Source organism: Panthera pardus, unplaced genomic scaffold, assembly GCF_024362965.1.
Source record: "Panthera pardus isolate Hobbes unplaced genomic scaffold, ASM2436296v1 HiC_scaffold_8, whole genome shotgun sequence".
Classification (NCBI taxonomy): domain Eukaryota; kingdom Metazoa; phylum Chordata; class Mammalia; order Carnivora; family Felidae; genus Panthera; species Panthera pardus.
In genome coordinates this window covers 46,209,508-46,222,336 of record NW_026527013.1, presented here as the reverse complement: position 1 = coordinate 46,222,336, position 12,829 = coordinate 46,209,508, and the positions used below count along the sequence as shown (strand labels likewise).

Genomic DNA, 12,829 nt, shown 5'->3' with positions numbered 1-12,829 from the left:
CAGGTACTTGTGGATTAATGGATTAATGCTGTTACCTCTATCAGATGGCAAGCCCCACGTGGGAATGGACCACATTTCATCTGTCTTGCTCACAACTGTATCACCAGCTCACAGAAGACCTGCACAGAGGTGGTGCTGTTGATATTTGCCAAATGACTGAAGTGAGTAACCGTCATGTTCTAAGCACTGTAACAAGCTTTCCCACACATTCTTATAGCAACCCTGTGGATTCATATTATTCCTCCATGGTGTAGATGAGAGAGCTTGGGGGTCAAATAAATTTGAGTCCTTTAACCAAGATCGCACAGCCAGTATGTGATAGAGTTGAGATTCATACCTGGAACCATCTCATCTAAGCTCTGTTTTATTGTGGAATTTCCACAGATGATCACTTAATCATTTTCTGTCTTGTTTCTATTCATTCTCTCTCCCCAGTGAGTCTCAAAACTCACTTGGGATGGAAGTTAACACCATGTACATTTTTTTTTCATCCCCCACATCACCCTTCTAATAGCACTTGATATTCTACATGCATTTAATGAATACTTTTTGATTAATAACACTTCCTTGGCATTAATATCATAAAAGCATCCCCAAATGAGTTCAACTTTTAGTAATAACCTCTCTAAAATAGTAAGGCAGTACATCTCTGATAGAATACTGGTTTATAGTCTACTCGTTTCTACCAAACTGCATAGGAAGTAATTTTGTAAAAAATTTTTAGAAAAAGCAGTATGACAAAGTGAAATAGATATATGGAAATCCCTTTCCTCTTTCATTCATGGACTATTTGCTAAGTGCATTTTCCATGTGCCAAGTGCTCTTATAGGTGCCAGGGATCCAAGTCTAAGTAAGTCAGAGTCTTTTCCCTCAAGGAGCTGCTGTTGATGGTGTTATTAAAGAGTGAAAATAAATAATCCTAAAGTATATACTTGAAGTGAGGACAAGCAAACGTGTGAAAATCAAGGCCAGTGTGACAAACTTAGCCTGGGGGAAAACCAGAGTGAGTACCTGGTCCTATATACTTTCTAGTTTTAAGGTATTGGGTCAATTCCTTGTCTCAGGGTTTTTTTGTTTGTTTTTCTCTTTTAAAGTGGGGATAATACCTCCCAGAGTTGCTGTGTACTCCTCTAAGCACACTAAAAACATGCTATTTATTGGCGTACAAGGGTTGCCGGAGGTAACTAGTGAGGTGGTGGTTCTAGCTATCCCCCAGAAGTAAGAGTACAGGTATCTTCAGTTACCCCTAAATGCAGTCACCTATCAATTGGGAAACTTTGATGAGGAAGGTTAAACAAGACAGTGAACATGAGGTTCTTTGTTAAAATTATTATTTCCAGCTCCCAAAGCATTCAAAGAATAATGAGGCAGTTAATGCATACTCTCAACTTTGTCCTTCAAGTGCATATGACAATTTGCTAGCTGTAACAGGGTAGAGGCTAAGTCATAGCAACCTGTCCCTGTTGTCAGCCTACCAGGGGTCTCCTTAAGGGTTACCTGATTTGGCTTGCCTGGTGATTTTTTCTTGCTTTGTACTAACCCAGCAGCCAAGAGGACTCTTGGTTATGCCGCATTGGGTTCTCATCTTGTCCCAAACAGGAGCCTTGCAGTTTGGTCAAGAAGCAAGAAAGTGATGTTATGTAGATGATGATACCAAAAATCAATAATATCAATGGTAGCAGCATGATTTATCGAGCACTTACAAGATGCTAGCCATTGTTTTAAGAGTTTTATGTGCCCCCAACTTTATCATATAACACTGCATCCCGCAGAGTTGAAGCTTATGGGTCTGTTAGTTCTGGCAATGTCTTGAATTCAGTTCCTCTTTGGAGAATGGTAGCTCTGAACTGAATCTGTTCTTTCTGGTTAGAAAATGTGATTATATGAATTATGACTTTGGGGCATTGTAATATTTTCAAAGTGAGAAAAGAGAGTGGATACAGAACATAATTTGGAAACAAACAAAAAAGTCTCTAATGTATTCATCTGTCTGCCTTTTCTTCTAAAGCACATAAGCTGATATAAGATTTCTTGAATGTCTGGGCAAATGTAAATCTCTCTTGGGGTCTACCACAAAGGTAGTCTACAAAGGTAGACTACTTATGAACTACTGACTTTCCAAACATCTGGTCTGAATCTTGTTGTCTCTTAAAGTCCGTTCACTTGCCTCTGGGTAAGGATCCTTGGAATGCCTACACCATTTAGTCAGAAATGTTAGATTTCAATATAATACCACTCCTACCCATTACTACTGTTTACTTACCTTGGGGTCCAGGAACTGTGCAAAAGGCTATATATGCATGATTTCATTGAATAAGTCCAGTGATTCTGTAAGGCAGGGTCTGTTATTTTTCCATTTTACAGATGAAGATACTGAGGTTCACTGAAATGACTCCAGACCACAGAGCTAAGATGCAGTTTTGGAAGTAATTCCTCTCAACTCTAAGTTCTGTCTAGTTATCCACTCTCTTTGCCCTGCTTTGGGCTATACATCCTATAACCCTTATGGTAGTGACTCACATTGTTCTGATGTATCACCTGCATGTCAGAAAGATCCCTTAAAGCAAAACACTCTTTAGAAGCAAATCTTAAATAGTTTTCATTATTGCTAGCAGTTTTAAGCTCTTGTAAAAAATCATTCAATACTTTTCATAAGATTCAGCAATCTGCAAATATCCAAGACAGTAACTTTCCTCAAAATTAATCATTTTACTTCTGTCTTTTTTCCGTGTAACAAAAAGATGCTTTTCGGTTTTCAGAAACCCTCTAAATTCAGACACTGATGATATAACAATACACAGTGTGATGGTAATGGTTAGGAGAATGCAATCTTTAGGTATTTCGGCTCATTAAATTTTTTTTTTACCTTAAATATGACTTTAAAATATGCTGTTAATAACACCAATATAATTTTAAAGAATAATTCAGTGATTGGCTAAATAAAAATACCAAAGTTGACTCAAAACTTAAATAATAAAATGGGGGCACCTGGGTGGCTCAGTTGGTTGAACGTCCAACTTCGGCTCAGGTCATGATCTCACGGTTTGTGAGTTCGAGCCCTGCGTCAGGGCTCTATGCTGACAGCTCAGAGCCTGGAGCCTGCTTCAGATTCTGTGTCTCCTTCTCTCTCTGCCCCTCCCCCACTTGTGCTCTGTCTCTATGTCTCTCAAAAATAAATAAATGTAAAAAAAAATTAAAAAGAAACTTAAATAATAAAATACATCATGTTTTATTTTATAGAAACTCTACTTTAATAATGGAATTACAGACTTTTTAGGGCCAAATGGGCTATGAGAGCTAGTCCAATCCAATCCTTTTGTTTTATAGTTGCAAATAAAGATGAAGAAACACAGCCCAGTGCTTTAACAGTGCAGGTTCAGAGTCAGACAGGCCCAACTTCACATTCTTGCTCTGCCACTTACCAGCTCTGAGACTATCTGTCATCCACAGTCACAGAGCCAGTTCTTGAAAGCACCTTGCCTAGGAAGCAGGGCCGCTGTAAACTGAGCATTCAAATAAAAGACTTTCACGTCTAAAGCAGATGCTTATTCATTCATTCATTTGACAAATATTTACTGAGTACACACTACCATGACCTTGGGCAAGTTACTTGTTTTGTGCCTTATTCCTGAGCTGTAAAGTGGGTATCCCCGTTATACAGTTTTTGCAAGGATTAAATGAGTTAATGCATAGAAGGTGCACGGGATGGTTCCTGGCACAGTGGAAAGGCACACACAATGTTGGGTATCATTACTTTTCTCCTACTGTTACTACACTCTGTATTAGGTAATCTAGTGGGGCTCTGGGGATATAATTCAGGAGCCCTATGTAATATTTTCCTCCTAATTACTAAAGCATCTCTTGTGTATGGAGTGAATCTCTCACTCCATTGTCACTCCTGAGGGTGAAGCTGCTTGTAAGCTTATTTACAAGGGTTCTATTTTGACAGTGCTATCCTTCATGCATGAAGGGAAAAATATCTCACCTGCATTTGCTCATGTACTTTGTGTTTTTTCCTTCAGATGGCTTTGAAGACACTCAAGTTTTTCACCTGGTCTCCCAGGTGAGAAATGATGAGTTTGTGAGTATGTGAGGAGGTTGGCTGGGATTCCAGAGACAGGTTGTCCCCACAGGACATAGCAGAACTAACTAGTCCTTTGGGAGTGTTAAACTTTACATGCAGTCCTTACTGCACAGAACCATAATGAGCTGGAAGAACAAGCAGAGAAATCCAGTTAATTGCCACTCCAATGTCTTCAGTGGTTCTATCATGGTTGGATGAGTTACTATAAATTCCATCAGTGTTCTGGAGACATGAGCTGAAGTCCTATATAACTATAGCACTCATTGAAATCACAGAATTATGAAGGTGAAAAGGACCTTAAATGGTCATGTAGCTTCTCACAAGAGAACGTTACACTATCCCAGAGAAGTGAGAAGTTACATCTTTAAGAACTTGAGAAGGCTCTTTACAAAGCTCATTTTGATGAACAAGTCTTATTATTGAAACAAAAACATACGCTTCTCAGTATGAAATCAAGTATGTCTCCTGTTTGTGTGTATGTGTGTGCACATGTGTGTATGTATATACAAAGTTAAAATACCCCTGCCAAACAAAACCAGAAAACCATGCCACTATCACTTTTCTTTTGTAGGCAGAACACCCTCAGTTCTCTTTCATCTTCTGGGCTATCTCATTTTCTTATCCTAGCCATCTTTAGCCTATGAACCTTTCTTCCCAGCTTGTCACAAGTTATTTTTTTAAGCCTCTAAGGTCAGTTTAAGGTAAGACATTAGAGAGAAAGTCTGATTAGTTCTTAGGTGTCTGGGAAACCCAGCTTAAATTTCCCTGCATGATACATTTTAACTGATACGTCCCAGGTCCTTGCTCTCCTTGGTAACCCAAGAGCTAAAGTGCTGAGTCACTGTCATATTACCTGTTCTGTCACCACAGTTCAGGAAACAGGATTGGTACAAGCAAGGAGCCTCAGGTCTTATCCCAGAATGTATGATCTTACACAAGTTCAACTTAAGCTAGGAAAAAGAAAATTGCAACCTTTTTTCTTTTACAACTTAGAAATGTATTAAGTGACTTGTCCAAGGTCACACTAAACCGCTCCATGGCTCTGGTCCCTTAGTTATTGAAAAAAGAGAGAAAGAGTGATATTTGGTGTCTCAGAATAGTAGAGGTCAAATGAGATACATATTTAAGGACTCTGCAAAATGTGAAGTTGTAAAACATGAAGCACTATTCATTTTGTCAGTGCAGCCCATCTTCTTTTTATGCAGCATGTGCTGTTACATGTTTCTTGCAACTGACTTTGATTATGTTTCTAGCCTCCTCTTCTGCTTGCTCAAGACACTCTGAATTCTAACCAATTCAGAGGCGTCTACCCTCTCTAAAGCAACCATCCCACTCACTGGTGTTCAGTGAGGCTAGATTTAAAATGGTCTCCTGCCAAATACTTGTGTTGCAGGTGATAGCCTGTTCTGTGAATTAACCAGAAGGTTTCTTAAAGCCTTTGCCAATGGCCAAAATCTGAATTAACGCTCCTGCTTCTGTACTTTTGTAGCTCACACTTTTGCCATTTCAGCACACTTTATTGTACTTGTCACTCTCCTTTCTATAACACCAAATAGACATTAACTCAGGGCAGAGTCAATGTCTGTTAGAACAGGGTTTGTCAAAACTTTGGTACTATTGACACTGGACCAAATAATTCTTTGCCGTGGGGGGACCATCCTATGCATTTTAGGATGTTTACCGGCATCCCTGGCTTCTACACATTAGATGCCAGTAGCATCCCCCACCTTTAGTTGTGACAACTGCCAAAGATGTCTCCAAATATTGCCAAGTTCCTCCTGGAGGTAGGGATGGGTGGGGTGGGGAGGTCAAATCACCCCCAGTTAAAAACCCCTGTGCTAGATCTAGCAAAGTGCCTTCTTCACTCTATAACTATTTGTAGAAGAATATGTGACTGATGGAAACAAACTGCTTCTGATGGATTTAATGTACAAGCTGCAGAAAAATCAAGCTAATTTCTTTTGGTTTTAGTACCTCCTATAATGCCTGGCACACAGCTGGGGCTCAGTATATATTCACTGGGTGAACGAGTGTTCCAAGAAAATAAACAGCTTCCTGTATCCCAGGTAAAATTATTTCCCTCAAGAAGACCCAGGTGAGGTGATAGGGAATTATCACATTAGGAGGAGAAAATTTTTAAAAGAACAACAAAAAAATCTCTTAGCTGTGAGATTAGAAGCCAGAAAAAATACCTTGCAGAAAAGAGCATCATGGCTATGTTCCCCAGACCTTTAGCTCTCCGTCCAATCGTGGCATTTAGAGCAGAAATAAAATTCTTTGCAGTGCTAATACTAGACACCTCTAGCATTTCTGCATCCTTTGAAACAACTCAGTTAGGGACATGAAGTACCAGGTGGGTTGCAGGACATCTAGAAGGTCACACATTCAGGCATTAGTGTCAGAGCGGGGAAATGAGCCTGCGCCTTCCTGACTCCCTGGACAGTACTTGATTACAGTGATTATTATGGATGCAAATTAAGACTTATTACTATTGTGAAATAACAATGCAGGTTAATGATATTCTTTATTGCCACACTAACATTTTTTTCTAGAGGGGAAAATTATAGGCATGAAACCAATTAAGCAACCTTTCTTTCTTTGTAAAGCTTTTTAGTGTTCCTAAATGAAGATTCTCTCTTTGTGCTTACTGCTTAATAGTGCAAACTGATTTTTTTGTCTCCTAGGTCTTACTGAGATGGATGCTAATACTGGTGCTGTCTTTTTTTCCTGTATGAATTGAAAATGACTATGCTAATACATTATCTCACAAAGGGCAGTCATAAATAGGAAGAGCAAATATTTTGAAATGAATATTTAATGGACATTCTCCTATAGAGGTTAGGCATTGTTGGAAATGCCTCCCTTGGAAATCTTTGTTAGCCGAAGTCTTGCAATTGCCCTTTTCTGGACACCACTGAGGGACAGCTCTCCTCCCGTGATTGAAACAAGTGGCTCCAGAAAACAATGGCAGATTAATTTATGTATCCCCCAAACTTTACTTCGTTGTCCTTTACTCCCAGTTCTACAAAACACAAAAACCTTTCCCGTAGAAGGGCGTCATGTCACATGTATATTGTTACTGTAACTATGGGAACCAAAAAATGCCACCAGTGTGTCTGTTTCATACACAAATGAGGGGACAGCTGTGGAGTCCACATGTCTGCCAGTGGTATAATAGATGAGAGGCAGGATGGCCTGGGTCAGAAAATTACGACTCATTTATATTAATCGAAGCTTTCAAATAACATTCCAAACCCTTTGCAATAAAGAGTGTAAATGGAAGGCAATAAGCCACATAAAAGCAGTTTCATCCCATAGCTTTCAAAACTAAGTGTTGTAAGTAGATGCACCAGCATCCTAAGTGCAAAATGATGGAACTTCAGTGTGTATCACTGAAAGTTTAAGCTGAGTTTCTCTGCATGTCAGGGATGACGGTCAGTCTGGTAAGTACAGTGGTTCGATCCAAGTTCAATGTTTGTTAGTTATGGCATTTGAAGCACAGCTTCCTCAAACCCTTTAGCAGTTTCACTGAAAGTTAGTCCTTCCAGAGCTATTCACTCAACATTATCACGTTACAGGGTGGGCAGGGTTAAGAAACAGCTAAGATAACCTAGCTGTGACTAGACAGTAGCTTGTTTCCCAGCTAAATAACTAATAAAATTGCTGATAACATTCTACCTTTGCTAGACCTTTGGAGAATATTCAAAAAGTAAAAAAAGATGTAAGCCTACATGTTTCTTTTTCAAAAAGCAATGTACCACAAAATAGTATAGACTTTAATTATTGAATAATATGGGTACCAGTTCTGTAGGTGCCATGGCACCTGGAAACATATACTATAATATTTTATCACGTGTCGTAAATGCAATGTCAATGAACTATTTATAACATGTCTGTCTATGGTTTAACACTTGGAGGCCACAGTCTGTAACAGATCTATAAAATAGGTGAACGGTAATATCCTAAAAGAAAAAATTAAAAAAACAAATTTCATTTGAGAAGACTTGTAGAGCAAAGGGTTCCCTTGGACAGTAACTATTGAATTTTACATATAGGGTTTAACTTTTGTCTCTATCCTATATTTTAAGCCAAAAACAAGAGAGAATACGGGTTTTCCTGACTTCATCTATATAATTATATTTTCACCCTGAATAAAATATTAATCAAAGCTATATTCATGAGTCAAAGAAACTTCCATTGTTCCCAGAAACCAAAATATGATTCTAAAATGGAATTTGCTTTATCTCCAGATTGGCTTAACCCCAAGTAGATATTCAGCATAATAATTTTGAAAAATTAAATATAATAGTTAAGCAACCTTACATTAGTGCTCAAGTGAATCATTCAAAGAACTATTATTTTGTAGCCTAAAATAAATTTTAAGAAAGTATTATGAAAGTCTAGCAAAAAATGACATGCAGATCCTATAATTTACCATATTTTATTTATGATATATGATTATTTATGGTGGCATAAAAAGCCCACCATTCTGTTTATTTATAGTCATACCCAACTGGCTTAGAAAGTAGCACTATAACTCTGTAGAGGCAGATTTTCTTTAGTACCTACCAGTTTGTTGCCATGAGTGTCACTGCTTTAGGATATGTGGTAATTGCTCTAGCAATTCAGGTCAAGAAGCTAGCCTTAGCAGGGCCCAACCAGAGAGAGATCAATGGGTGAGTTTTTTCTTGCTGTTTTTGAATTCCAGACACTATCCAGAGCTCCGTGTGTTATTGTTCAGCGGCAGAGTCTGCAGTTAGATCTGGTCAAAGATTTTATTTAGCACAGTGATTTTTTTTTACAATAATAAGTACTTTATTACTTTTATTTGCCAAGGACTATGCTCTAATCTTCCCTTTCATTAGACTGGCAAAGATTTCACATAGGCAGGATAATAACCAAAGAGAATTTCTTACAAATGTGAGGCTGCGGTCAGTTTAAAGTTACCAGGTTTGTTTCAAAAATACCTAGATAATTTACAGTAAAATAGTTTACAGCCTAATTTAGAAAAGTCAACTGTATTTTATAGTTAACTCTCAAGTCCATAATGAAGACCGAATCTCAGGCTTAAATCACATATGTGTGTATTCTAATGATTTGTTACTTTCTGAATTCTTGATAGCATTAAGAAGTCTTCTTGATAGCATTAAGAACATAAAATGAAATCTTGGCTTTAACATTTTCTTACTTAAATTTGACTCAATTCAGTTTTCCCCTCCTGGGAAAAAAACTGCCTTATGTGTAAAAGTCACTGAACCAGCAAAAATAACTTAAAGGAAACATGTAAAATAGCAGACTAACATCTGTTGTGCACCCCTCCCCCACAAACACTGAGCCCTCAAAACAATGTTGTCTTGGGGTGGGGGGTGGATTTTAATGTCCCTTTCAGTGAATATACAGAATACTGGGCAAGCACTGTTTAGTGAATAGGTTCTTTTTTCTCTTCAACAATGTTTTAGACTGACAAAAGAAGAGGCCAAGGAGGCTGGCTTGTCAGTAGGTATAATCCCAGGGCTCACGTGCAGCCCACACCGCTGGCCTTTTGTTCAGTAGTCGCACTACTCTAGGAGGTGAGCAAGCAGTGGTCTATTAGCTAATGTTAAACAAGGCAGAGATTCCCCTAGTTTGGACTGCCTTCCACTCATGGTTTTGTCCTGTGGCCCGAAAACCCATCAGGTGACTAGGAACATGCTGATTTCATCACCTTCACTTCTACAAGTTTGATGCCTTAAGAACTAAAATAATTTTGCTTGAACAGTGAACATTCTAGTGAATGTCAATTACAACTATTTCTTCCTAATTGTTTTAGCTCTGAGGATGGAGAGCAAACGTGAGCCGGAGATAAAATGACTAAAAGGAAAAGAAAAGAAACTCTAAAAGTTGAAAGGGCAGTTCAGTAATCACCTCAAACCACCAGAAGTGGATTAAAGTTACAGCCTACTTCATATAAATATTTTCCTCATTATCCAACTTAGAACATGCAGCTTCAATGTTGCACAAAAATACACAGCCAGGTAAAGAGCAAGTAGTACTTTGAGCTTTCAACACAATAGCACTCAGAGAATTTGGCTCTTGAAGGTGTCAGCAAGATATGAAATTCCTAAACAGAAAAACTCACACTGCGCCTTTATTCCATTTTCTTAAGGTCTATTGTTAACTAAAGACTCCTTGTCTTTTCAAATTCCTTCATGTGAATGGATGAGGCCAGACATCTGCCAGGATTCGCTCACATTTGCATGCAAATCAGAGACTTCGGGACACTCATGGCCAAGAAGCCAACAACACCACTTTTACTCTAGATTTATACTGATCAAAGTGCCTTCCTGAACTTTCAACATTTCTAGTTCTAGCTCTTAAAAATGAAGTAATAAGCATATTTGAGTAATATTATTTAGACTATCGTGCCAAAGCACACTGCCAAACAAAACAACACACCGTCTTTCAGAAAATCCTACAAGCAAAAACCCAAATCAGCAATACCTGTTCCCGCATTGAATCAAGCCTTTGCTTTACTATGTAGGTCTGGAAATGAAAATGCTAATGGTGACGTGAGATTTAGGGAAGGATCCATTTTCTCGGACTCTTGGCTTTTGCCTGTGGAGTTCAAATGCCTCAAAACTATTCACACCCTGGCCATTCGTGCATTCATTCTTTCATTCCCAGGCACTGTATTTGGCCACGGGGATACAGCGGTGAACGTAGCAGGTAAGATCCCCCTCACCCAGAATAGGTACCACCTCCGAGTTTCTCACTCCGCATATCTACCTCGACCCCTTCGAAAGGGTCCCGGGACGGGTTTTCCACCGGTCCTGGGCGCGTGGCGCCGTTCCCGCGGTTGGATCTTTCTTCACCACCCCAGCCTGCCAGGCAGGGACTCCCACCGCGGGAGGCGGTCGCAGCAGGTCCCTTGGAAACGCCGAGTGGGGGGCTGCCCACACCCCTCTCCACGCAGCACAGAGGATACTCGCTGGCAAACTTTCCTTGCTCTGACCCCGGCCGAGCGGGAACCCAGCACCTATTTGGTTCCTGGAACGGACCGAGGTTCCCTGACATTTCAGCATCCCTGACAAGCCTCCTGAGGCTGCTACCCCTTCTGGACTCAAAATATGTAGGGTAAGGTCTTTCCCCCAATTACACTGCCCGAAAATTGGGTAGGTCCTTCCGAATGCTCGGGCTTCATTACACTTCAGTGCTTTGTGAATTGTGTCCCTTGCCCCTTTCTTTAACAACAAGGCCACCACCAAGACATGCTTCCTCTTAGCTCTTCCCACTACCTGCCACCTTCCTTCCCATCTCTTCCTTTCTCTTTCCAACTCCCCAGACCCCCTTTACGCGCTCTTCTCCGGCCCCAGCTGTCTTACCCGTTCACATCCCAGCAGTCCTCCTTCCTGTGGATCGCCGGGCGACACCCTCCCCCGCGCTGGTCCCTGAAATTCAGCGGGCTCGCCTCCTGTCACTGCCTTTTGCCCATTTCTGCCTCGCCTTCATTCCAAACTATTACTCTCCCCCATCCCTGTGGGGTATTTTGGGGAGGGGGGCTGGTGGGAAGATGCGAAAAGGGTTACTAGATTGCCATTTCCCCGACTTGGTCATTTTCTCCAGCTCCGTGAGCCGCGCCCCCTGATCCCCCGTAGGCCCGCGATCTTATCCCGCAGTTCCCCATACCCTGTGGGACCCGCCACGCCGCCAAGTTTGCCTCGACTTCCCCCTTGCAGCCGCCCAAACCTTCCGCCACCGCCCGGCTAGGCGAGCGCACTTACCCCGAGGCCCGGCTGGCGGGGTTGTGGGGTGCGCACGGACCCGCCGCGGCAGCAGGAGGAGGAGGAGGACTGCCGGCTGAGCGGCGCCTCCCTCCCAACCCGCAGCGCGTACTGGCTCCTCGGGGGGCTCCCAGCAGAGCACCAAGACAGGAGGCGAGGCAACGACACGAGCAACAGCTGCTGCGCGGGCCTGGGCTCAATCCGACTCTCGGGGGTCGGGGCAGAAGCAGGCAGGATTGGGGAGGAGGGCAGGGGAAGTGGGGTGCAGAGGGCGAGGCAGAGAGAGGCCAGGTCCCGAAGAAGGCGCCCGGGGCAACTAGGGATGCCACCGCGCGGATGCCGCCGCCTGGGCTAACGCCACCAGCCCTCTCCCCACGCGGAGGGCGCTGCAGGCGCGGGCGCACGGGCCTCGCCTAGCTCTCCGGCTCGCTGCCGGCGCCCTCGGTGCGCCCCGCTTTGTGCTCCCCGCAGCCGGCGTGCACCTGGTGTAAGCAAAAGCGGTCAGCTGATGGGCTGCACGCCTATTGGCTGCTCCGCGGTCTCCTCCCCTCCCGCCCGACCCCCTTCCTAGCCTCCCCCTCCTGGCCTCCAGCCTCCCGCTCAGCCCCTTGCTGGGGCACCATCTGTAGCCCGCCCAACAAAGGCGCAGCGCCACCGGTCTCGGGTGGCCCGGCCGCCCTGCGCCGCCGCCGCGGCCGCTGCAGGGAGCGGTGGGCCGCCGCTTTTTGTCTGAGGGACGGCAGGCTGCGGCTGGGTTAGGGAGGCAAAGCATAGTGCCGTTTCTTAGCAAAAGAAATACCAAAAAAAGAAAAAAAAAGAAAAAAAAAGCACTTGCTGGGAGACCAGTAAGGTACAATGGGGCCCAATCTCTGCGCAACATAGAACTTGGGCTCAGAGACAGAGAAGCAGACAAAATTCAACCCGAGAGAGAGCCAGGTTAAAGTATGAAATCTGACCTTCGTCTTAAAATGCATGGTGATTACTT

At 42.4% G+C, this 12,829-nt stretch overlaps 1 protein-coding gene across 7 annotated transcripts in view; it reads right to left on the bottom strand.

Annotated features, from left to right (window-relative positions):
- The window catches only part of LRRN1 (leucine rich repeat neuronal 1), a 37,415-nt gene extending 25,097 nt beyond the window's left edge, over window positions 1-12,318 (bottom strand). For 2 of the 7 annotated variants that reach the window (XM_019428750.2, XM_019428752.2), the window contains exons 1-2: window positions 11,845-12,318; window positions 36-135 (exon numbers count right to left, since the gene is read on the bottom strand). The gene's annotated coding sequence lies outside the window, so the exon portion shown is untranslated. Of the gene's footprint in view, window positions 1-35; window positions 136-11,445; window positions 11,465-11,844 lie in introns of those variants that run through there. The other 5 variants (XM_019428751.2, XM_019428753.2, XM_019428754.2 and 2 more) reach the window with 3 other exon arrangements.
- Between the last annotated feature and the right edge of the window lie 511 nt (window positions 12,319-12,829).